The sequence below is a fragment of the Haliotis rubra genome, unplaced genomic scaffold (genome assembly GCF_003918875.1).
Source record: "Haliotis rubra isolate DU_JTF1 unplaced genomic scaffold, ASM391887v1 Scf7, whole genome shotgun sequence".
Taxonomy (NCBI): domain Eukaryota; kingdom Metazoa; phylum Mollusca; class Gastropoda; order Lepetellida; family Haliotidae; genus Haliotis; species Haliotis rubra.
In genome coordinates, this window is record NW_025767412.1 from 1,461,896 (window position 1) to 1,486,511 (window position 24,616).

Genomic DNA, 24,616 nt, shown 5'->3' on the forward strand with positions numbered 1-24,616 from the left:
AATATATTTAAATTCCATAACTCAGGTTCCCTGATGTCGAACCGTTGCAATGGTCAATTGAAGTCATCGGCGCCTTTTGCCATAACCAACAATTAGACTCCTGGTCCACGTACTAACCTTTCTGTATAATAAGCCTGTACCAAGAAGTACACGAATATCAAGGTATATTTTCGCCCATTTCCTTGTCAATCATAATTATCCATCACTAACATCTGAATAAACAATATTTACCAAAATGTCAGTTTATCAAAGACTCTGCTACTCAATGATATCCTCATCCGTCCAGCATGCTTTGCGCCCAACCAGCCCCTGACCACAACGTTAAGTGTAAATTAGATATCTGAGTTTTAACGGCCTATGGTGAGCCAATCGATCGACGGGAGCCGAACAGGATACAGTGACAGGTGGCTATGGTACCACTTTACATTCGTACATCACATCGCGCTGTGCTTCAAGTTGACTAGATCCCCAAACAAGCATAGCAGATTATCATCGGAAACATATCGAGCGAAGGGTATCAACTGCCATCCCACGCTTGTTGTTGGCTATAACTGCGCTGAGGAAATCTCCTCAGCAGTGGCACAAAGGAGGCTGCTAAGTTTGGTCTGCCTGCTGTTATTTCACTAACGCGTTTCTCCTTCGTTCTGGGTTCAAATCCGGACAACCACTCCCGGTATTTATAGAGACGGTATCCAGGCCAGGATATCTCACAAAGACAACTTTTACAGGTATGTTACCTTTATTGCTGTTTTCTTACAGTTGTAACTTTAAAACAAGGGCTGTTGTTTCACGACTATAGCGTTTTTTTACGTTCGTGTACATGTAGCTGTCTCCTACAGCACCTACCGTCTTCATTTTCAGCTACAAGTATATTTTGTAGAAACGAACAAGAAACACAACCGTTACTTGCTTTAAACACTGGATCTGTGTTCCTGTTATCGATAATGTCTATTGCAAAACCCGTTGGCTACCTTGTTACTATATGTTTATGGACATAACATTATAAACGTGTTTTTTCAACAGTGATAAAAACTAAATACAGAGAGTAGTCTTAGAAGAAATGTACGAAATGCTAAAAACAGATTTAACACTAAGTAGTCGTTGAAATATACAAAAATCATTACAACGGGGTATAGGCTGAGAAGGACAGCAATTCATTTTGGTTGAATTAATATCTAGCATTTCGATGTTATTGGGAGAGATTTACATGCTGTTTTTCAAAAAGCTCTCAAAATGTCTGTGACATGTTCCTCAAGCAATGTTTAAACTTTGAGGTTTGCAGACATATTCAGTAGTTTGTTCATTCTTTACACAGAATGCAAACTAATTAGGTTTAGAGAGAGGGTTCAGGTTAAAACGGAACCACAGCAAAACGGCACCTGGCGAAAACGGCACCATTTGGACATAACGGAACCTCGACTTGGCGAAAACGGCTACAAATCGAGAGACATAGCCACCCAGCGTTAGGGAGACACCTAAAGCGATCAATGTATCGTCATAGATATGCGTGCATATATATATATGTGCTGAAAAGCAGATTACACTATATGATATTTGGGCAAGATTTAGCTGAGGGAATGCGTTTTGAGAAACTTTAGACGACATATCGGAGGTCATGGAGATCACAGACAATCGCAATGCCAGTTAACTAAAGTCAGTTTTATGAGTATTTAAAGTACCGCTATAAACCTTCATATTTTGTCGAATCAGCAATAATTATGTAAACATTATGCCTTCAGTCTTATTACTTTCAAATGCCCCTCTGACTAAAATGAATCTGAAGACAAGCTCAATATTTGTAAGTTTATGTGGTTGATTAAGGCCGCGCTGAGCAGTATTCCTGCTGTATTATTGAACTCTGTAAATAATCCAGTCCAGACTAGACCATCCAGTGATCGATATTCTAGTTTACTGTGGTCAACATCTTTTCCGGTATTCCTAAGGAGTAAATGTCTTTAACCTTATATCCTACATCAGGTTGTGTCCACAAACATATTGTTCTACCACTGTTTGACAGTGAGTAAGGATGTGTTATTTTAAGCCTTAGCGCTAATTCCAAGTGTCATCTGTAGCAGTGACGTTGTAATGAAGAAAGTGTACACTTGCTAAAAAAATCCAATAGTTTTCACATTTTTTTTCTATATGTTTTGCGTGTCTAGCAATGACTTCTGTCATTCTTTGGTTGCGAAATGGTACATGATCAATTATGTGTAGACCATGAATGTCCTACATCCTCAAAACCATGATTCACCTTTGATATGTAAAAGGATGTAGTGGAGTTCATACCTGTTGGTCCATGATGCACAAACACCTCGCAGACATGCATTGGAGTGAGTGAGTGAGTGAGCGAGCTAATTTGGTCGCAACACTATACTGGAAGCCCCATCGTCCTCAATAATTAAAATCAATGTATGACAGGTTTTAGTCACATATAACTGAAATATTGCCGATGTGACTATAAATCACACGCACGCACGCAAGCACACACGCAGTGAGGTGTGCTGGTCTTACCACAGTTAGTGTAACCCTCGTGCCCTAGATTAGTCGTGACAGTCCGAGAAACATAACCAAGGCGAACTGAGACGGTGAACCCCATGATCCTGTCTGAGGGAGGCAACTTTGAACAACGCATTGCAAAACCTTAAACAAATTGACAACAGGTTTTTGTCATGAACACAGACAACTTTAATCTTGACCATGACCTTTATTCACACTGGGCACTTCCTCATGTCAGTATAGTGACATCACAATTTGTACGTGTATTCACGAAAGTGTTTCATGCCAAAACATTGTTCTCTTGTGTCAAAGATACAAGTTTGAATGCCCTAGAGGCATGAGATCTTTACTGTGTGGACGAGCGCGTAGCGGATCTGTGACAGATGTGGCTCTCCTGGCCATATGCCTTTTCGTACATCGCTTCACACTTTACAGTACAGAGCTAATGTCAGTGCCCACTTCAGAGCCATTCCCTACATCCGTATGGCACTTTCACCCATTGTTTTAACACGATAATGAGATAGCAGTCAAGACGTCTGAGAACGTCTATTACCAAAATCAATACAACTCTCTCTTAAAAGTGGCATAGGTTGATGAAATTCAATAGATATCTTTTCAAATGAAAGCCTATACAATCATTTTTGGGCGCTCTGACGATTATCTAGAATATGTATTAAGACTATATGAGTGATGCATTACAGAATGTAAAAACACTTCATAATTATATATTTTATAAATATTTACTTCATGCTTAATAACGCAACCGCCCATTAATGAGGTCGCCTTAAGCATTGCTTTTATGTTGTATCAGAACGACATGGGGCACGACATGTGATTAGAACGTCAAAGACATTTCGGTACTTATAAATAGACGGTTTATTCTGCGAACAGATGTTTTGCTTTAAACCTTTATACATGTAACCTTTGACTTAGGGGATTATGGACTATAGTAATCATTTGGTAAGGTAAACAGTCTAAATTGAGTAGTGTGTGACTTGTCATATTTAAATATAAATCATTTCAATATTTCACAACATATTTGGTATGTAGCTATATACTGACTGAAGAAAGAAAGGGGACGACTAAGATCGGTATCATTCCTCGTGACACATTCGGCAAGTTACAGTCAACTCTGACTGAGACATCGTCCGACTATTCTGTATGGGAAAGTTTGGTCGGTTTTATCTAACATAGAATACCTTATGTAACCGGAAACAATGGAAACCTAGTTGTCTGAGGTGCTACTATTCGATATGCAGAGTTGCGTCCCCTAGGCCTGCCAGAAACCTATGAACGTGGGTTCGAATACAGATGTGCTCTGATTATGTTTCTATATTTCTCAGCATCATTCCCTTGCTGATTGTTTTCACCAGAGTGGAGAGACCTGCTTCACTGCGAATTGTCCTCCACATGATTATGACATGCCGTTATTTAGACACAGTGTTAAAAGCGGCGAAGAGCTAAAGTCCCTCAGTCTTAGACTCGTATATTACCAAAGATAAACAGATGATACGATAGAAAGTAGGAAACGAACAGATTATTCAGTAAATTCATCTTAATTTCATTCGGGAAGTGTCTTAAAGTCCTGATTTTTTTCTACATAAATCCCTCCGAGGTCTAGACACCTCTTTGTTGGCATGCCTGGATGGCATCATGCAATGGGTGGAGAAGCTGACATTACGTCGTCATCATTTGCATAATACGGACAAGATAATTCTTTCTTCTAATTTGTGAAGTGACGGAACTCCGACGATGCCAAATCTGGTGCGTACGGAGGATGCTAGGTGAATTCAAAACATTAGCCATGGCAACAACAGACATGAACAGATGCAAGAATTAAGTCCTGGTGGAAGAATTAAGTGAATTATCTACGGGGTCCTCGCTGATTCTATAAGCAGGTGGGCAAGACTCTGGTCACAAAATTCACCAATGGTTACAAAATCACCAAAAACAGTTGGATCTGCTTCAAAACAACTAAACTCGAGAGGTCCTGGAGAATTTCTGATGAAGATTCTGTTTCTGAGACTGTTGACAAATCTCTCATGACATATCTACTGTATGGACTACGGCATCATCATATCATGTATTTTATATACATTGTTGTTAATGATGGCAGATGAAGATCTGCCTGATCTTGGATTATTTTCGAGGGTCTCTCATACCTCTTGAAATCCGCCGCCCACCTCTTAACAGTTGCAACGGTGGGAGAAGCATTCCCTGGTTGACAACATGTTCGCATGGATGGAGATATTTAATGACAGCGCGCTAGCCAATTTTGTCTATTTTCACCAACAGATACTACGTAGCCACTTTGAATGTCTGGAGAAATACGATGCCTGTTTGCGTATCTGGTTGAAATGCAGCATGGAAAGCTACTTGATACATGCAAACTGTTAAGGGTGCACTATATATCTTTCGCACTTCGGCTCAAGATTTTTCAGACACTGGACCTATTTGATAATCTCAAGGAAATACTTATCAGTGTGTAAGTGTTTCCGAAATTGAGAAAAGTGTTCAAACGTAAGGCAGTAGTGAATATCTGTCAAAGTCGATGATCTTAAGTATTCAGGATATTTCATGAATGTTTGTAGAATGCTCTGCTATGTATCGTGTTTGAACCAGTTTCACCAAATCCTTATCAAGTTATGAAATGTTAATTAATGCGCTTAGGATGGTATGTGGGAAATGCGCTGGCAAAGGTATGTGAGAAAAATGTTTACAACAAAAACTCTTATCACCTCGTATTATAGAATAGCACGTACAACCATGTGTACAAGCCCATATTGTATGGTGACCAATTGACTTGTCTTTGCGTGTGTTTGTTGCAAGTGAAACTTGTTTGCGTACGCACAACATTTACCTGGGCCCCAATCCACTGAGCCCTACGACGTTCGTAAATCTACGGTTGAAACACTTTTTGTATAGAGACCAAGATACCCTTTGATATAGGCTTGTGATACCGGAATGGGAATCGAACAATGGACGCATACGCATTACTTATGATTATGGAAATGGTGTTTGTTGCGATCTATTTTTAAACAAGGATAATGGACAGCAATGCTACTCGAATATCGTATTAACATTTATCGTGTTCTTCCCCTTCATCAAATCTGAATTTATTTTCATTACCTCCAACAACAACACGAAACACACATTTCAAATGTGACATATAAATCAAGATCACATGAGAGTAATGTACGTTGTCATCATGTGTTTTTTTTAAATAAAATTAAAATATATCCCTTTCATTCACCTTTGATGCAATGTTTAAAGAAATTGTTTCGGTGAGTTTAACGGCACTTTGAACGCTGTTCCAGGTATATCATGGCATGATTTGATTTCTATAAAACCAGCGTTCCAAACATTGAAATACTGTTTAGAACGGGACATGTTTCAAACTGAAGAAATTTGATTTGATATGTAACACGAAGCTCTTAACATTTCCACAACGTGAGTGATTTTGAGTTTTGTTTCACGCCGCCTTTAGCAATATTCCAACAATATCACCAGAAATAGGCTTCACACATTGTACCCATGTTGGGAATCGAACCCGGGCCTTTTGCGTGACGAGCGAGCGCTTTCACCACTAGGCTACCCTACCCCCTTACTTCCATAACGATGTTGGGTTAATAATTTGCACATTAAATAGCAACATGTCCCTAAGTTTCTTTTGTACGCCCCCTAGGACCATATCTTCCTAAATGATACAAGTCTCTGCCATGTGTTTTACTCCTCCTTGTCATTAAGTTCGGCTTTCATAGAATTTGGGAAAACAGTTTCTCCTGAACCCTTGAGACAATGAGCCAGGCTTTAGATTGGCAGTAAAGTCAAAGTGACGCGGGTCATAGTGGGTTACAACTAATTATGAAAACAGCGAAAACGTAATTGGTTCTGAGAAACCAAGGGCCATCATAGGGATTAATCTGGTAGAAAGGACAACGCTTAGCACAAGTTGGTGATCAGAGGCAGAAGTTATACAGCGGGCCCCCTTCACAGATACACTTCCGGTGCCGCAAACAAAGACGGTCTAAATGCAGAGAATCAAAGTCTCACAACAACATCTTTATGGACTCATTTTCAAAGCTTTCGATTCATAGCCTTTTGATTGCAAACATAATGACGGAGCACAATAATCTCCTAAAGCGTAGTTACGTTTGTGTTGTTAATACCATGGATGAAAAAACAAGACGATAATCCTGCTAACGTTTTCAAAACATGCCATGCTCCCATATGCTGGCTGCTCATATAAGAACTTGCTGTAACATCTGACGGAAAACACATTCTGTCATTGTGCAGTTTTATTCCCGTTTGGTGTATAAACATGAATTGGAATACTTTGTGGTAAACATATGTGACCTAGCCTCGAACGTTCCTCCCGTATCAGTTGACATGCTGCGAGCTAATGTTCACCTAACAATGCCAACTATTGTTTCATTTCTGACAAAATCAACAAACATTATGTTATATATGGGTATTTATATAGCGCTATAGTCCATCCCACATGCATGCTCAAAGCACTTATTTGTTTTTCCTTCGATCATTGGATGTCAATCTCAACGGCACATCATATTATCAATCTCAACTCCCTGGGGATCATTCAACTCTTGCTGCCACTAGGCGCACCGAGTTAATGTGACTTTCCCATCCTTTCGGGTACCCATTCACAGCTGGGTGGACTGAGACATATAGTCGCAGTACTTTGTCCAAGTTTACTGCACGTTGCTGTACCCGCAACTAGGTGTTTGCACGTATTCATGTGGCCACCATCTGGTCATTTACCAACGGATTCGTGGGTTCTTTTAAGTGCACGGGGTGGTGTACTGTACACTAGGGGTTGTGACAACACTGAAAGAGTCTGCACACAAAGTTGACTCCAAGGGTTTTACGCCCGGTCACAGGTGGGCACGACGCCGGCACCTCCAAGCTCGCTGGATCACTAGCCTGGCGCCTTAGACAGATCGCCCACCACGCCCCGATATGTCCGATATGATTGTTTCTTTTTGCGCCACATATGCCCGTGGTATTTTTTCAGACGAAATGTTCACTTGCCCTTGCATGTGTTTGTGACGACTGCCACCGGTGGGGAAGGATACGCTACTTTTTTCGTGAACACCTGGCATCACCATTATTTGATAATAATAATAATAATAATAAATAAACCTGTTTCAAACTTCTGTGGAATAGGCCCATATACAGCCTCAGAAGAATTCCAGCCAACAAACCTGATCTTGTCCTTTTTGATAAAGCCAATGAATTTATTTATATCATAGAGTTTTCTGTCCCTTTTGACACCAATGTGATTGGCAAGATTAAGGAAAAGCATGATAAATATGCGGACCTCGCCTTTGAAATGTCTCGCTTGCATCCCAAGTACACTGTCGTCAGGCTCCCCATTGTTCTCGGTGCCTTTGGTTTGGTACCTCCTGATCTCTTGGCGCAGATCAAGAGAGTGCCTGGGTTCTCCACCGGGAGTACAGCCCTTCTGACACTCTGGGTAATGCAGAAGGCTGCAGTGTTGGGGAGCCTTCATATTCTCCGGAAAGTTCTTGGTGGGTTCGACTAGGCAGCGTTTCCTGGGAGAAGTCCCATCCGCTGTCTGGGCTGCGTGTAGAGGGGGCAAGGGCCCTGAGCTGATGATGAGCCTTACTAGCCTGACTGTGCCAGGATCACCCGAACCCCTCTCTGCTGCATATTATCTTTAATCTGTAAAACATAATAGATAAACCTGGAAACTCGAAAATACATTTCCTGGATAGAGCTGTGCCTGAAGTTAAGATCATCAGGCAGTCCAATGTCAAAAAGACAAAAGGCAATTTGGAGAAAATTAAAACTGAAACATAAAACAACGAAAGAAAAGATACTTCTCCAAATTGTCGATTCCCTTAAGGCCAAAATAAAGGTTTGGACTGAAAGAAAGAAAAAAATGGGAAAAGAAAAATAAATTTATCAAACAAAATAAACTGTTTAGAAACAATGAAAAGCACTTCTACAGGCAACTGAAAGCAAAGGGTGATGGTGAACATGACAAACGGCCTCCCATGGATGCCAATGAAAGGTTCTGGAAACAGTTGTGGTCTGTACCCGGCAACTGTAACCTTGAGGCACCATGGGTCCGTGATTATGACCATGCAATGCATGAGAAGGTAACTAGGTCGTTTGTCTGTTACATCTCACCAGATTGCCTGAAAAGTGTTATAAAAAAGTCCAAATCTAATACAGCTCCAGGGCCTGATGGCATTCGAAATCGGTATTGAAACTGTTCCCTGTGTCCAAACACCATTACTACACTGTTTCAATACTCTTGTGGACACAGGTGATGTTCCTCCATGGTTCTGCAAAGGTCGCACAATACTTCTCCCCAAGAAAGGAGACTTGACCGATCCCCAAAACTTCCGCCCTATCACATGTTTGAATACACAATACAAAATATTCACAGGGTGTTTGACAAACCTCGTGTCATCTTACTGCTCTTCCAATGATATCATTTACAGAGAGCAGAAGGGAGCAAGAAAGGGATGTTGGGGGTGCAAGGATCAACTTTTTGTACAGAAAATGATTTTGGAAGAGGCTAAAACATATCACCGCAACCTCTCCATGTGATGGATTGACTACAAAAAAGCATATGACTCTGTCCCTCACGAATGGATTCTGAAGTCTCTTCATTGCATTGACCTCCCTGAGCGACTACTTGATTTACTCAAGTCTTTAATGAGTTGCTGGTCGACTCAACTTGAGATGTACTCGCTGGGGCAGGTGCAGACTTCGGAATCTATTCCAATCAGAAGGGAATATTTCAGGGGGATTCCTTTAGTCCTTTGCTTTTTTGTCTGTCTTTAAATCCTTTGAGCTTTCTGCTCAATAAAGAGGAGGGTTACCATCCCGGACCTCCTCAGCACAGATCCCCAACACCTCTTACTCATCTCCTTTACATGGATGATATCGAGCTCCTTGCCAAAGGAGATACCAATTTGAAAGAGCAGGTTCTCCTTGTCGAGTCCTTTTCGAATGATATTGGCATGACATTTGGACTCGACAAATGTAATACTCTTCATTTGAAACGAGGCAAGGTAACTAATGATGGATCGGTCAAGTTTCAAGGGGGGAGGAGTTATTGAGCATCTTGTGGAAGATCAGGCCTACACCTATCTTGGAATGCAAGTTCGAGATAAACTCCAGAATGCCCAGATTCAAGACAAACTTCGGGCCGAGTACAAATCTCGTTTAAAGAAAATCTGGAGCTCAGAGCTAAATGCTCGAAACAAGGTCAAAGCCACCAATACTTTTGCTGTGCCAGTCCTCTCCGTCTGACCAGAAGGATCATGTCTGATAACAGAGCCCACCACTCTCGTTCCTCTCTTAACCGTGTATATATGCCAATCAATTCTGGAGGTCGGGGTTTGATTAATGTGGAGGCTCTTCATGATAGAATTTTATTGTGTACTTTTGCACATATTTATTTATCGGATGATCCTCTGGTGATGCATGTGAAGACTCATGATGAAAGCAAGGAATTCCACAGCTATTTTAAGTGTGCAAAGGTTGTTGGACAGAATCTGAAATTTGAGGTTGAGGTTGCTGATGGCGATGTACTGCTGGACGGTACAACGATGGGAGTAAACCAGGTGAAGTCCTTCACCAAGTATGCCCAGAGTCGGTCTTTTGTGGAGAAGCTTTCTGAGAAGCCATTGCATCGTGTGTACATGCAGTGTGTTGAACAGAATAGCAATCCCTCCGACTCCTTCGCCTGGATGAAGTCGGCTGGTCTTAAATGTGAAACTGAGGGCTTCCTTTTTGCTGCTCAGGACCAGTCACTTCCCACTCGTAATCGCCTAAATGTGATTCTTAAAGAGAATATTAACATGAAATGTCGACTTTGCAATGAATTCACAGAGACTGTCCAACACCTTGTCAGTGGATGCCCTTCCTTGGCACAAACAGCATATCTTAAACGACATGATGGCATGGCTCGCTGCTTTTACTACCGTCTCCGACATGCCTGTGGCTTTGACTCCGAGGTCCATCCATGGTACGACCCTGAACATGTCCAGGGCGTCATGGAAAATGATGCTTTCAAACTTCTGTGGAATAGGCCCATATACAGCCTCAGAAGAATTCCTGCCAACAAACCTGATCTTGTCCTTTTTGATAAAGCCAATGAATTTATATATATCATAGAATTTTCTGTCCCTTTTGACAGGAATGTGATTGACAAGATCAAGGAAAAGCATGATAAATATGCGGACCTCGCCTTTGAAATGTCTCGCTTGCATCCCAAGTACACTGTCGTCAGGCTCCCCATTGTTCTCGGTGCCCTTGGTTTGGTACCTCCTGATCTTTTGGCACAGATCAGGAGAGTGCCCGGGTTCTCCACCGGGAGTACAGCCCTTCTGACACTCTGGGTAATGCAGAAGGCTGCAGTGTTGGGGAGCCTTCATATTCTCCGGAAAGTTCTTGGTGGGTTTGACTAGGCAGCGTTTCCTGGGAGAAGTCCCATTCGCTGTCTGGGCTGCGTGTAGAGGGGGCAAGGGCCCTGAGCTGATGATGAGCCTTACCAGCCTGATTGTGCCAGGATCACCCAGACCCTCTCTGCTGCATATTATCTTTAATCTGTAAAACATAAATAAACAAGGAAAAATCATCTAATACTAAGAACAATACACCAAAGAAAAACCGGTTTCAAGTAAAACTAACGGAAACTCGAAAATACATTTCCTGGATAGAGCTGTGCCTGAAGTTAAGATCATCAGGGAGTCCAATGTCAAAACGGCAAAAGGCAATTTGGAGAAAATTAAAATTACAATACAAGACAACAAAAGAAAAGGTACTTCTCCAAATTGTCGATTCCCTTAAGGCCAAAATAAGGGTTTGGACTGAAAGAAAGAAAAAATGGGAAAAGAAAAATAAATTTATCAAACAAAATAAACTTTTTAGAAATAATGAAAAGCACTTCTACAGGCAATTGAAAACAAAGGGTGATGGTGAACATGATAAACGGCCTCCCATGGATGCCAATGAAAGGTTCTGGAAACAGTTGTGGTCTGTACCCGGCAACTGTAACCTTGAGGCACCATGGGTCCGTGATTATGACCATGCAATGCATGAGAAAGTAACTAGGTCGTTTGTCTGTTACATCTCACCAGATTGCCTGAAAAGTGTTATAAAAAGTCCAAATCTAATACAGCTCCAGGGCCTGATGGCATTCGAAACCGGTATTGGAAACTGTTCCCCTGTGTCCAAACACCATTACTACACTGTTTTAATACTCTCGTGGACACAGGTGATGTTCCTCCATGGTTCTGCAAAGGTCGCACAATACTCCTTCCCAAAAAAGGAGACTTGACTGATCCCAAAAACTTCCGCCCTATCACATGTTTGAATACACAATACAAAATATTCACAGGGTGTTTGACAAACCTCGTGTCATCTTACTGCTCTTCCAATGATATCATTTACAGAGAGCAGAAGGGGGCAAGAAAGGGATGTTGGGGGTGCAAGGATCAACTTCTTGTGCAGAAAATGATTTTGGAAGAGGCAAAAACATATCACCGCAACCTCTCCATGTGATGGATTGACTACAAAAAGGCATACGACTCTGTCCCTCACGAATGGATTCTGAAGTCTCTTCATTGTATTGACCTCCCTGAGCGACTACTTGATTTACTCAAGTCTTTAATGAGTTGCTGGTCGACTCAGCTTGAGATGTACTCGCTGGGGCAGGTGCAGACTTCGGAATCTATTCCAATCAGAAGGGGAATATTTCAGGGGGATTCCTTTAGTCCTTTGCTTTTTTGTCTGTCTTTAAATCCTTTGAGCTTTCTGCTCAATAAAGAGGAGGGTTACCATCCCGGACCTCCTCAGCACAGATCCCCAACACCTCTTACTCATCTCCTTTACATGGATGATATCGAGCTCCTTGCCAAAGGAGATACCAATTTGAAAGAGCAGGTTCTCCTTGTCGAGTCCTTTTCGAATGATATTGGCATGACATTTGGACTCGACAAATGTAATACTCTTCATTTGAAACGAGGCAAGGTAACTAATGATGGATCGGTCAAGTTACAAGGGGGAGGAGTTATTGAGCATCTTGTGGAAGATCAGGCCTACACCTATCTTGGAATGCAAGTTCGAGACAAGCTCCAGGATGCCCAGATTCAAGACAAACTTCGGGCCGAGTACAAATCTCGTTTAAAGAAAATCTGGAGCTCAGAGCTAAATGCTCGAAACAAGGTCAAAGCCACCAATACTTTTGCTGTGCCAGTCCTTTCCTATTCCTTTGGAGTAGTTGATTGGACGAAACAAGACATCCAGAGTCTTGACCGTCTGACCAGAAGGATCATGTCTGATAACAGAGCCCACCACCCTCGTTCCTCTCTTAACCGTTTATACATGCCAATCAATTCTGGAGGTCGGGGTTTGATTAATGTGGAGGCTCTTCATGATAGAATTTTATTGTGTACTTTTGCACATATTTATTTATCGGATGATCCTCTGGTGATGCATGTGAAGACTCATGATGAAAGCAAGGAATTCCACAGCTATTTTAAGCGTGCAAAGGTTGTTGGACAGAATCTGAAATTTGAGGTTGATTTTGTTAATGGCGATGTACTGCTGGACGGTACAGTGATGGGAGTAAACCAGGTGAAGTCCTTCACCAAGTATGCCCAGAGTCGGTCTTTTGTGGAGAAGCTTTCTGAGAAGCCATTGCATCGTGTGTACATGCAGTGTGTTGAACAGAATAGCAATCCCTCCGACTCCTTCGCCTGGATGAAGTCGGCTGGTCTTAAATGTGAAACTGAGGGCTTCCTTTTTGCTGCTCAGGACCAGTCACTTCCCACTCGTAATCGCCTAAATGTGATTCTTAAAGAAAATATCAATATGAAATGTCGACTTTGCAATGAATTCACGGAGACCGTCCAACACCTTGTCAGTGGATGCCCTTCCTTGGCACAAACAGCATATCTTAAACGACATGATGGCATGGCTCGTTGCTTTTACTACCGTCTCCGACATGCCTGTGGCTTTGACTCCGAGGTCCATCCATGGTACGACCCTGAACATGTCCAGGGCGTCATGGAAAATGATGCTTTCAAACTTCTGTGGAATAGGCCCATATACAGCCTCAGAAGAATTCCTGCCAACAAACCTGATCTTGTCCTTTTTGATAAAGCCAATGAATTTATATATATCATTGAATTTTCTGTCCCTTTTGACAGGAATGTGATTGACAAGATTAAGGAAAAGCATGATAAATATGCGGACCTCGCCTTTGAAATGTCTCGCTTGCATCCCAAGTACACTGTCGTCAGGCTCCCCATTGTTCTCGGTGCCCTTGGTTTGGTACCTCCTGATCTTTTGGCGCAGATCAGGAGAGTGCCCGGGTTCTCCACCGGGAGTACAGCCCTTCTGACACTCTGGGTAATGCAGAAGGCTGCAGTGTTGGGGAGCCTTCATATTCTCCGGAAAGTTCTTGGTGGGTTCGACTAGGCAGCGTTTCCTGGGAGAAGTCCCATTCGCTGTCTGGGCTGCGTGTAGAGGGGGCAAGGGCCCTGAGCTGATGATGAGCCTTACCAGCCTGACTGTGCCAGGATCACCCAAACCCTCTCTGCTGCATATTATCTTTAATCTGTAAAACATAATAATAATAATAAACACATGCTCATGATAAAGTCCGAATCATACAATGGACTTTGGGGTTAGCAGTTCTTCCGATTCTGAAAAAAAATGTTGCTTTGTATGATTACTTGATTGCAATGTATGATCATAATATTAATAAGGCCACTTATATATACTTATATAACTCCACACCGCACGGGCATGCTCTAAGCGCATACAACATGATTGACATTAATACGGATAATCCAAACTGCCTGTGGGGCGCTAGAAGGTTAATAGTCATGACTTATCCCACCGGGTACCCATTTTGTCTGTTGGGTGAAACAGAGGCGATTTTGAACAAACTTTTATTACTTGCCTGAGGTGAGACCAAATGTGTCACATATGCTTCGTATCATACATATTTCCATTAATAATTTAATAAGCACGTGTGAGGGGCGCCTGCGAGCGTCCGCATATAACCTAACTTCATAAACGTTTAGTCAAAGATGAAAAACATGTCAAGCATCAAAGAACAATGCCTATTATCGATGGGTTTTCTATTCATCTTTCGCGAAGATAATGCTTGCTCCTTGTAATCCCTTCTTTTGGAACAATGAAAAGAACCAGTCAGGATCAGAAGTGCCCCGGAACATGGTTTACAGCGGTTTACCACGTGTCGTAAATCCATAGGATCTTCTGAGGAGACAAGCAGACACGACAGACTACATCTGCCTTGAACAATAAGGTGTCATTAAGAATTGCGCTCAGTCTCTGTACGCACGAGTTCTGTGATCAACTGACTTTGATTCTGGAGAACATAATTACCCCAGACCAACTTGATTAGTCCTCTATCGTATCATTATGTCAAAGAAATTATCTCAGTTGGCGACAGTAGAACATCAAAACACTCGACCATGGTCGTTCTAACATTGTGTTCATTAGTAATTCGACAAAACATGGACCAAGTGATGTCCATTAAGGTGGAACAAGGCGTCTATTCTCAATCGCCTAACTGCGCATGAAGATTTCCCACGAGATTCCGAGGCAATAAGCCATGTCCAGTTACCCTCATCAAAGAGTCTAAATCACATTCACCTTTAACAAGCTAGTGGACATATATGCGACAACAGAATTGGAAGACGATGGAAACACCGAAAACGCTCATTAATCTCATTACGGAAATGTAATAATTGTGTGATCACGTGACCTATTTGGGTAATGATGTTTATTCATTGTGTTACTATTGAATTGTATTGTTTTAGGATATGACTTATTCTGACACAGTATCCAACATCCAAGTCTGATGCTGTTTTTGTATTAACTTTAAAATCTCACGTTATGACCGTGCATCCCCTGTTTAGTATTAGGCTCAGGATTAGTGACTTGTTGTTGCGTCCATGACTGCATGGCTGTCTGTCAGTTTAGGTGTGTATCTAATTATGCGACACAATAAAAAGTTACAAATCTGACACGAGATGGAAGAATGCAGATTCCCGAATATTGCATGCCATTCCATCCCATGACACACTGGACAATCTGATGCCGGTGGATCATCCTCTCACTGATGCCAAGAGCCTGGTCAATCCATTAATACATACTAAATCCTAATTCATTACATGTAAGCTATCCACACAATACATTACTCGCGTTATCACAACCCGAAGTAAAACGTTTTTAACAAAGCCACTAATTGAAAGGATTACCAAAGTTTACATTAAAAACAGAGTACAAAGCTACTTCGGCGTCAATGCACAGTCCATCGACTTCAGTACGCTATTATTTCAACATTCGGTGTATATAAATATCACCCGGCGACGATTAAGGGTATTTTTCGTTTATCCATTATATGCGTTATCTTGTCCATCAATGAACGTCCCAAATTGTCTCTGGAATTGACAAGCAGGAATAGCTGTAATGTAAATGTCATCTTCCCACTAGTGAGGCACAACCCGACAGACACGAATCAATCATTTTAGTACCCGACACCATTGCTTTTTGTAAGTACAAAAACCTTTGATGGTGCCATATAACACATTTGAGTGCACCGTATTATCCCGTAGTGCATAAGCTTATTACCTTCCAAAACCTTTTATCAAATCCATGTGCATCAGATATATTCTAAACAATGTGAAATGTATATCTGTGGCTTTTGCACATACCCTCTACTCATCGACTCTAAAAGGCAAAGCCTCACGAAATATATTTTGGTGATATTCTTAGAAGATAATGTGATATTAGAAAATCAAAACGCTAAAGGTCGTTGTGGCTTAGTCTTTGATGCGAAGACTAACTCGTGTATATAAGTGATTTTCATTACATTTCCACAAGTAGGCACGTGCCATTTCCACGAACGTTTCAGGTGATGGTTTACACGAAAACCACATGTAACGTTACACGTGGGTCTCTCTAACGTCAGACCGTGACCTGGTAGGCAATGTGATCACCCCCTCATGTTCAACATTTGTGCTCAATTATCCAAAATATTAAATAACGGCCTGAAAGAAAACATCTACCATTTCCATTACACAATATTTGCCAACATAGATTTCGTTTTCAGCCTGATTCGAAATATTCGACGTTAAGACCAAATCCACACGTGGACAAGAAAGTGGGTGAGTTCAGGTTTCCGCCGCTTTAAGTAATATTCCAGCAATATCACGGTGGCCAGAAAACAAGCCCGCATAAGTATGTACTTTAACTGGTTCGCCTCTACGTCTTGTATTCATTGTGTGTGTGTGTGGGGGTGGGGTGGTGGTGGGTTTTAGGGGGTAGGGAGGGTAGCCTAGTGGTTAAAGCGTTCGGTCGTTACGTCTAAGACCCGAGTTCGATTCCCCACATGGATACAATGTGTGGAGTCCATTTCTGGTGTTCCCCGCCGTGATATTGCTGGAACATTACAAATATTGCTAAAAGCAGCGTAAAATTATACTCACTCTCTCACTCTTGTATTCATTATCAATTGAAACTATATTTCTGGGATCGTGTTAACATCAAAGGTCTCCGCCAGCCCTGCAACCCAGGATGCCTGTGATTCACTGGAACTAATCGGTTTGTTTTGTTTGTGTTGTTGTTTTCTTCTTTCTTTTGTGTGTGAGTGTGTTTTGTTTCTTTTGTTTTTTGTTTGTTTGTCTTTGTTGTTTTTTTTGTGCGTGTCTAGTTTTTCTTGTTGTAGTTTGTTTATTTTTGTTGTTGGTATTTTTTAAAATTCTTTTTTAACATTTCCGGCATGTTAAAATATGGTATCATGACACGTGACACTGTCAGATATAATGGATATTATGTATCATCTTAGAATATAGAACAAACTTTATGGATTACAACTTCTTTATTCGTGAGTGCGACGTTTCGATACAGATTCTTGTATCGTTGTCAAGCAGGAAGTGGAACATGAAGAAGGGGATGTATATATATACTGAATGTGTATACACATCCCCTTCTTCATGTTCCACTTCCTTCTTTGACAACAGTACAAGAATCTGTCACGAATAAAAGAAGTTGTTATCCATAAAATTTGTTCTATATTGTACTTCCCAACTTCTAAAATGCCACTCAAAGAAGTTATCACCTTAGATTAAAATATTTGCCTTGATATTAAACGAGGCATGTACACCTGATGTAGGTCGACACTCTCATCCTACCTGGTAACCTTTCACTACGGTACAGGTGTTAACATAGATATAGTTCAAAGAAGGTAACTTCCCTGTGGGGACACCACGTGTAACCAGTGCTTCAGGGCTGGGTAGTGCTGTACCAACGTCCTAGACAATCTCAGTGAAAGAGCGTACGTTTTTTCAATTTATCACAATTTTCATGCAGTCATTTCATGATGCCGTGGGGGTATTTACACATATCCTGACATCATGTAACCACAATGTATACAGATTTTTCTCGCTCGTTGTACAGCTATTGAACCAATGAATTATACAGAGAATCGAGCTAACACCTTAACGACCGTACCTTGCATTTTTACACCCTGAGCTGATATGATAGTACAACCGTGGTGAGCCTCCTTCAGTTGTATTGATGTCAAGGGCTATTAAAGGCCGCAAACAACTGAGTCACTGAATCGCATAATGCCAAAGTTCTCCTTTCAAGATTTTTTTGGTATTCAAAAGCATCGAGTTGAGTTGGTTGATGTATAAGTTCGGGGTCACTACGCTTTACTCACAGATGACATGACATGGCCAGACTGTGGAAACCAAGGTTACTGCTACTCTGGACATCTGAATGCACACACTTATCCGTCATTACATCGAGAAGAGATTCAAGTATCTGCTTTGAACTTATGTTTTCCGTGTGAAAACTCCATCGTCACGATCTGATAATCCTGAAGATGAGGTTTATTTTGAACATGCGTTTGACTACATTAGGAAGATATTACAAAACAACACCGTGAACTGTTAAGCGGGGTAACAATTGAAATACGTATAGACACATTAAACTGTTAGACTGTAAGTTTCTTTTGCATCCCTTTTTAAAAGTCAGTGTAATCTTCAGACATGATCGACCACATGGATACAATGTGTGAAGCCCGTATCTGGTGTTCCCTGTCATGATTTTGCTGGAATAGTTCTAAAAGCGGCGTACCAACACACTCACTTTAAACAGTCTAACAGTACTATAGAAACAGAAGGCAACACACATAATGAAAGACAGACTCGTAAGTCATCATAAATGTATTGCAATATCAACAACCTTATAGTGAAATTATCGGTTAACCAGTCTGAGGAACGTCATACAACGTCACTATTTTATATGAGTAAATTTAGTTTTACGCCACCGAGGTATTGTGGCTTTCTCATCCTTACCTTTTGCAATCACCTAAATAGTACACATATATACCCATGTTCATAGGCATATACACATTCTATTGAGTATTTGAAAGCATATATCTGTAATAAGTCACACTTACTCACTTATTTAAGGTTCCTCGTGTGATGGAACGTAGAGAGATCCGAAGCAAGACTCTTAACAGGATTAGCGCCATTTTCAGCGTCAGCGGTTGGTGTGCACTAAGAAAGAACCGCACCTTCATTCTTAAGTCCTTTTGGTTATTTCTGAAAGTAAGACCACTCAAAGATATTTGTAAGACATTGAGGACAAGAAAGTCACTTCATGTTGCCACTCCTCTTACAAGGGTTTAAAATCGACATATCTGACTAAAAAGACGTTTATATTTATAGAATTGTTCATTTGCGTTTTTTAACGTTTTTAGGTAAGAAATATCTGGAGTGCCTCTGAATCTACTTGTGTATTATTAATGACAGTTCCAAATCCGTATGATGGTGTCCGTCACGTTCTACAATGCATGCCTACACCGTCAGGACCAATAAATAACATGTTATCGACATTTTGTAATGACATTTGTTGATGGACAAGATGACTCAGTTATCCTATTACGAGTCAAGTGAAAGTCGAGTTACTTGACATTCATTGAAATATCATTTCTTTGACATTTGGATTTCTAGTTTCCAAAATCTACAAATGGGTCTTGGAGCAGTTTGTTCACTACACAATCATCGGAAGTGATACGAATTCGTGCTTTAATGATTGCTAGGTAAGTAATATGCAAGTGTTACTTTATAAGTTAAGACGAAAGAGCTGAAACAAACATTTAAAGAAAATTCAGAAGGGACTTTTCCGATATTAACTAACACCATTAGGTGTGTTGGCAAAATACATTCATACATTGAACCTGTAACTAAAATAACATATACGACACTCCATACAATGTCTGTTTGTTTATTTATTGTTGACGTCTGTAGTTCGAAATACTCCAGTTGGATCGTTGCAGTCTGTATATCAACAAGTCTTGATCAGACGAATCTTGTCCAGCGACGGTATCAGCAACAGGACTACTATCACGGCTGTCAGTATCAACAGCAGCACTACCGTCACCGCTGTCGGTATCAACAGCAGGACAACTATCACGGCTGCCGGTATCAACAGCAGGACTACTATCACCGCTGTCAGTATCAACAGCAGGACTACCATCACCGCTGTCAGTATCAACGGCAGGACTACTATTACCGATGCCAGTATCAACAGCAGCACTACTATCACCGATGCTGAGTATCAACAGCAGCACTACTATCACCGATGCCAGTATCAACAGCAGCACTACTATCACCGATGCCAGTATCAACAGCAGGACTACTATCACCGATGCCAGTATCAACAGCAGGACTACTATCACCGATGCCGGTATCAACGGCAGGACTACTATCACCGATGCCAGTATCAACAGCAGTACTACTATCACCGCTGCCGGTATCAACAGCAGCACTACTATCACCGCTGTATCAGTATCGCTGCCAACAGCAGCACTACTATCACCGCTGTCAGTATCAGCAGCAGCACTACACTACTATCACCGATGCCACCGTATCAACAGCAGGACTACTATCACCGATGCCGGTATCAACGGCAGGACTACTATCACGCTGCCGGTATCAACGTAGCACTACTATCACCGCACTACTATCACCGCTACTATCACCGCACCGATGCCAGGTATCAACGGCAGCACTACTATCAGCAGCGCACTACTATCACCGCTGCCATATCACCGCAGCCTACTATCACCGCTGCAGGACTACTATCACCGCTGCCAGTATCAACAGCAGCACTACTATCACCGCTGCCAGTATCCGCAGTATCACCGCTGGCAGTATCAGCAGGACTACTATCACCGATGCCGGTATGCCGCAGCACTACTATCAACGATGCCAGTATCGGCAACAGGACTACTATCACAACTGCTGTTATATACAGCAGGACGAGTATTTACACTGACAGCATTAACAGCAGGATTACGATCACCTTTGTTGGTATCAATCATATGGTGGTCGCACCCGATACTGAGTTTTTAATACCATCCCTTTTTTGGCGGGCTGCTCTCTTCTTGGTTCGACATATGGGTTTTATTCGTGAATCTGTCATCTTAAATTGCCAAGCAGACAAGAGACCCACCATAATATAACATAGTAATTTAGCTTTGCACCACTCTATCTGAGTGAGTGAGTGAGTTTAGTTTTACGCCGCACTCAGCAATATTCAAGCTACATGGCGGCGGTCTGTAAATAATCGAGTCTGGACCAGACAATCCAGTGATCAACAGCATGCGCATCGATCTGTGTTATTGGGATACGATGACGTGTGTCAACCAAGTCAGCGAGCCTGACCACCCGATCCCGTTAGTCGCCTCTTACGACAAGCATAGTCGCCTTTTGTGGCAAGCATGGGTTGCTGAAGACCTATTCTACCCAGGATCTTCACGGGTCCCACTCCACTCTATCAGAGTAGTTAATAATATGCTGGTTTAGCTGGTATATAATCCCACGCTCTGGCTTATGTTTCCACAACAGGGATACTTATGAAACCATTGAACATCATCATGTACCTTCTGCTGAATCAGCAGTCTTGATCAGTACTTCATTATGAACCTGATTGCTGGATGATGAGGAATCTTCTCTCGGACATTGTTTCGGGAGTACTGCGGGATATGTCTGGATCTGTAATATATGTATACCACGAGTGTGCTCCTAGCAAGTCTACGTTAATATTGAAATAACATATTATCCCACATAATGTAGCCGATATACCTCGAGCTAGGTGACCAGAGGAGAACCCGATCCAACATCCAGAGTGATTGTGCTTGCCGGACACATTAGGAGTTGGCTGATAGATCAAAATGCTCCAATGTATTTGTGGCATTATGTTCACACTTTAACATTTCATGAGGTGATGTACGATGAGGAACCAGAGTCTGATCTTCAATTGGACAACATTTAAGGGACGAAAGATCTTGCCTATTTAAACAATGTGTTCCATGAGCAGTTTATTTTAAGCCTACGTTTATCCGTCACTTACATATAACTTGTTTGATCAAAAATTACTTAGTTTTTCATCTTAACGTTTAAGGAGCGTCTTTCATATATCAAATATCAAATATTCTGAACGTATATCCATAAGTAACAGGGAAATGCTCATTTCCTTCATGTTCGCTATTACAGAGAGCAATGTACGTTAGCCTGCCGTTTCACTGTTCAGAAGTCGATGTATAACTGACAATTCAGCTGGTATGCCAGCTGACAGACAGGCGCCATGGTTTTAAAAGTTGGATCTACACGCACAGCACGATATCGTCATCTTGTTCAGTAACAACACTTACAAACCCAGACTAATCATCATTCAGTGATTATACAGTACAGTTCCCAGTTCCTTTGTAGACAAGTCTTTCCTTCTTTTGTTGGTTACCGTGGTCCTTATTATGGTGATCTCCTTCGGTTGTTGGCAATCTATAACCTGTTTTTATATTGTATTGTCATCTTTATTTATATGCTGTAGATTTAATTACTAGTTTTAAATTAAAATATGTGATAGTCTAGTCGTTTTACTGTCCTTCGTTGACAGGGTTTTAGAATTTGCTTTTATTATGAAACTTGTTTTTAGTCACGATATGGTTGAAATATTGCCGATGTTACTATAAATTTTAACTCACTCACTCAATCAATCAATCACTCATTTTGCTTGTTATGGATGGCCATACAGTGGACACGGGCACAATCCGTTATGTATTCGTTCGATTATTTTGTTTCTTAAACACAATCTCTTGAGTCATATTTCCCAATTTGCTGATATCGCGAATTTGGGTATCGACAGATTACTGATTATGGAAGATTGCAAAGAATGTGAACTTTATTCCGTAGATATATGCTGTTAATCTATCTAATGATGTTGAAAGTGTCTATGCGTATCCTTCTCTTGTTATATATCTGCCGGTGTCTATTTTATGCTTGTGTTGTGTTGTCGATGTGTATATTTAAAACGAATTGGAGAATCACTCTCGCTTAGCAGGGGTACCAACGTGCACTACCAAGTCACACAATAACACAAGACCTGAGTAAATAAACGATGTGTATATTAGTCAGCCACAGAGTCATCATACATAATTAGGCCAAAATGGAATGTACAGGTTTTATAGCATGTAACAATCAATTTTAGAAGTAATTAATTCCAGGAACAGAAGCGATATAAAGTAATTACACACATAAAACAGTGCGTTAGTTACGATACGTGTCCCAACATAACCAGGCAACACTTTATACATGACTGAATATTATTTGTCTAACACACTCTTACTAATACATCGCCACAGTGGGCATTCACAGAATATATGCAGTATACATAGTCATACCTATTCAAAGGTAAACATTGTAATAAATTTATACAGAATTGAAGTAATGTATCTTGAACATTATATAATGAGAATATCTGAGAAATAGACCAAAGTAGGTCATACGTCACATACTCCTGACGGTAGTGCCGAGGATAGTAGCATACAGTTAAGGTACAATAGATTAAAGTTAAGATAATTATAATAACATGTGGTCAAGATTTATCAAATAGATGACAGTAACATTTCTTACCATCGTAAATAACAAATGGATTTATTAGAAATTCACGGAATGATTTGCGAGTCTCTGTCGTCCGTATTTTATAACTATTCCAGCTATCTCAGTTTTATTGTTAACTTCAGTGATGCTATCTAGACAGAATTAGATCATTTAGTTTGACCGAAGCATTGTTGATCAATGTGTGTAATAACCGACCAGGTGTGGGTATGCCATGATTTACATGGTCGGTTATATATAATTAGTCTGTAATATTTACAGTTTCAAATCCAATATAACATGTACAATATTTCTAAATCTTTAAATCTTTATTCATTTTCCCCATGTCAGTATATATATGCAGCCTCTCGTTTAGTCGACAGGTATATTATCTACTGCAGTAGATGTTTGCGCATTACTTGCGTTCTATTTTATTTAGTGTATATATTCCATTCGTTGGACGCAGTCGTTGTTTAAATCACTTATGTTATATCTAAGTCGATATGTATATTACCCGTGATATATTTTAGGCGGCGTGTATATTAAGTACGTCTCTTTAGCTGAGGTGTACATGACCTATGCTCTATTTGGGTGTGTATTTTACCTGTGTATTTTAATTCGTGAATATATTGCACATATTCTATTTTTGTTAAATATTACCTGTATTATAGTTTAGTCGGTGGGTATATATGCTTCTCGAACCACTGTTGTGAATAGTGAGAAAATATTTGTATTAAGATATAAGTTTGCATAAAGCAAGTGATTTTGACTTAACGCCGTCTTAAACAGTATTTTACATAAATTTAATGTGGAAGAAAAGCCTGAAGTGATGCAAGTCTCACTAACTTCAGTGAAATCGCATATATTGGTCTGATAAACCAAGAAGTATAAATAATGTCTTGCATAAAACTATATATGCCATTTCACCCAACACAGTCGCAGGAAACGACTTCTTGAACATTTACACCGCCAACGTACATTCACGCTTGTCGGGAAGACGGGGAAGCTGGGGAAGCTTGAGTAGTCAGATCATCACGTCTTCATGCGGAAATGTGTGCCACATAAAAAGACACTCTATGATTTCCCTAACAACCATTCGCTTGTAATACATGCCTCCATTGGTATGTCGA

General features: G+C 40.9%; 1 long non-coding RNA gene across 1 annotated transcript in view; it reads left to right on the plus strand.

Moving 5' to 3' along the window:
• Positions 1 to 389: 389 nt before the first annotated feature.
• The window catches only part of LOC124258696, an 80,383-nt gene continuing 56,156 nt past the window's right edge, over positions 390 to 24,616 (plus strand). The window contains exon 1 of the long non-coding RNA XR_006893655.1: positions 390 to 728. This is a non-coding gene — a long non-coding RNA (uncharacterized LOC124258696). The remainder of the gene's footprint in view (positions 729 to 24,616) is intronic.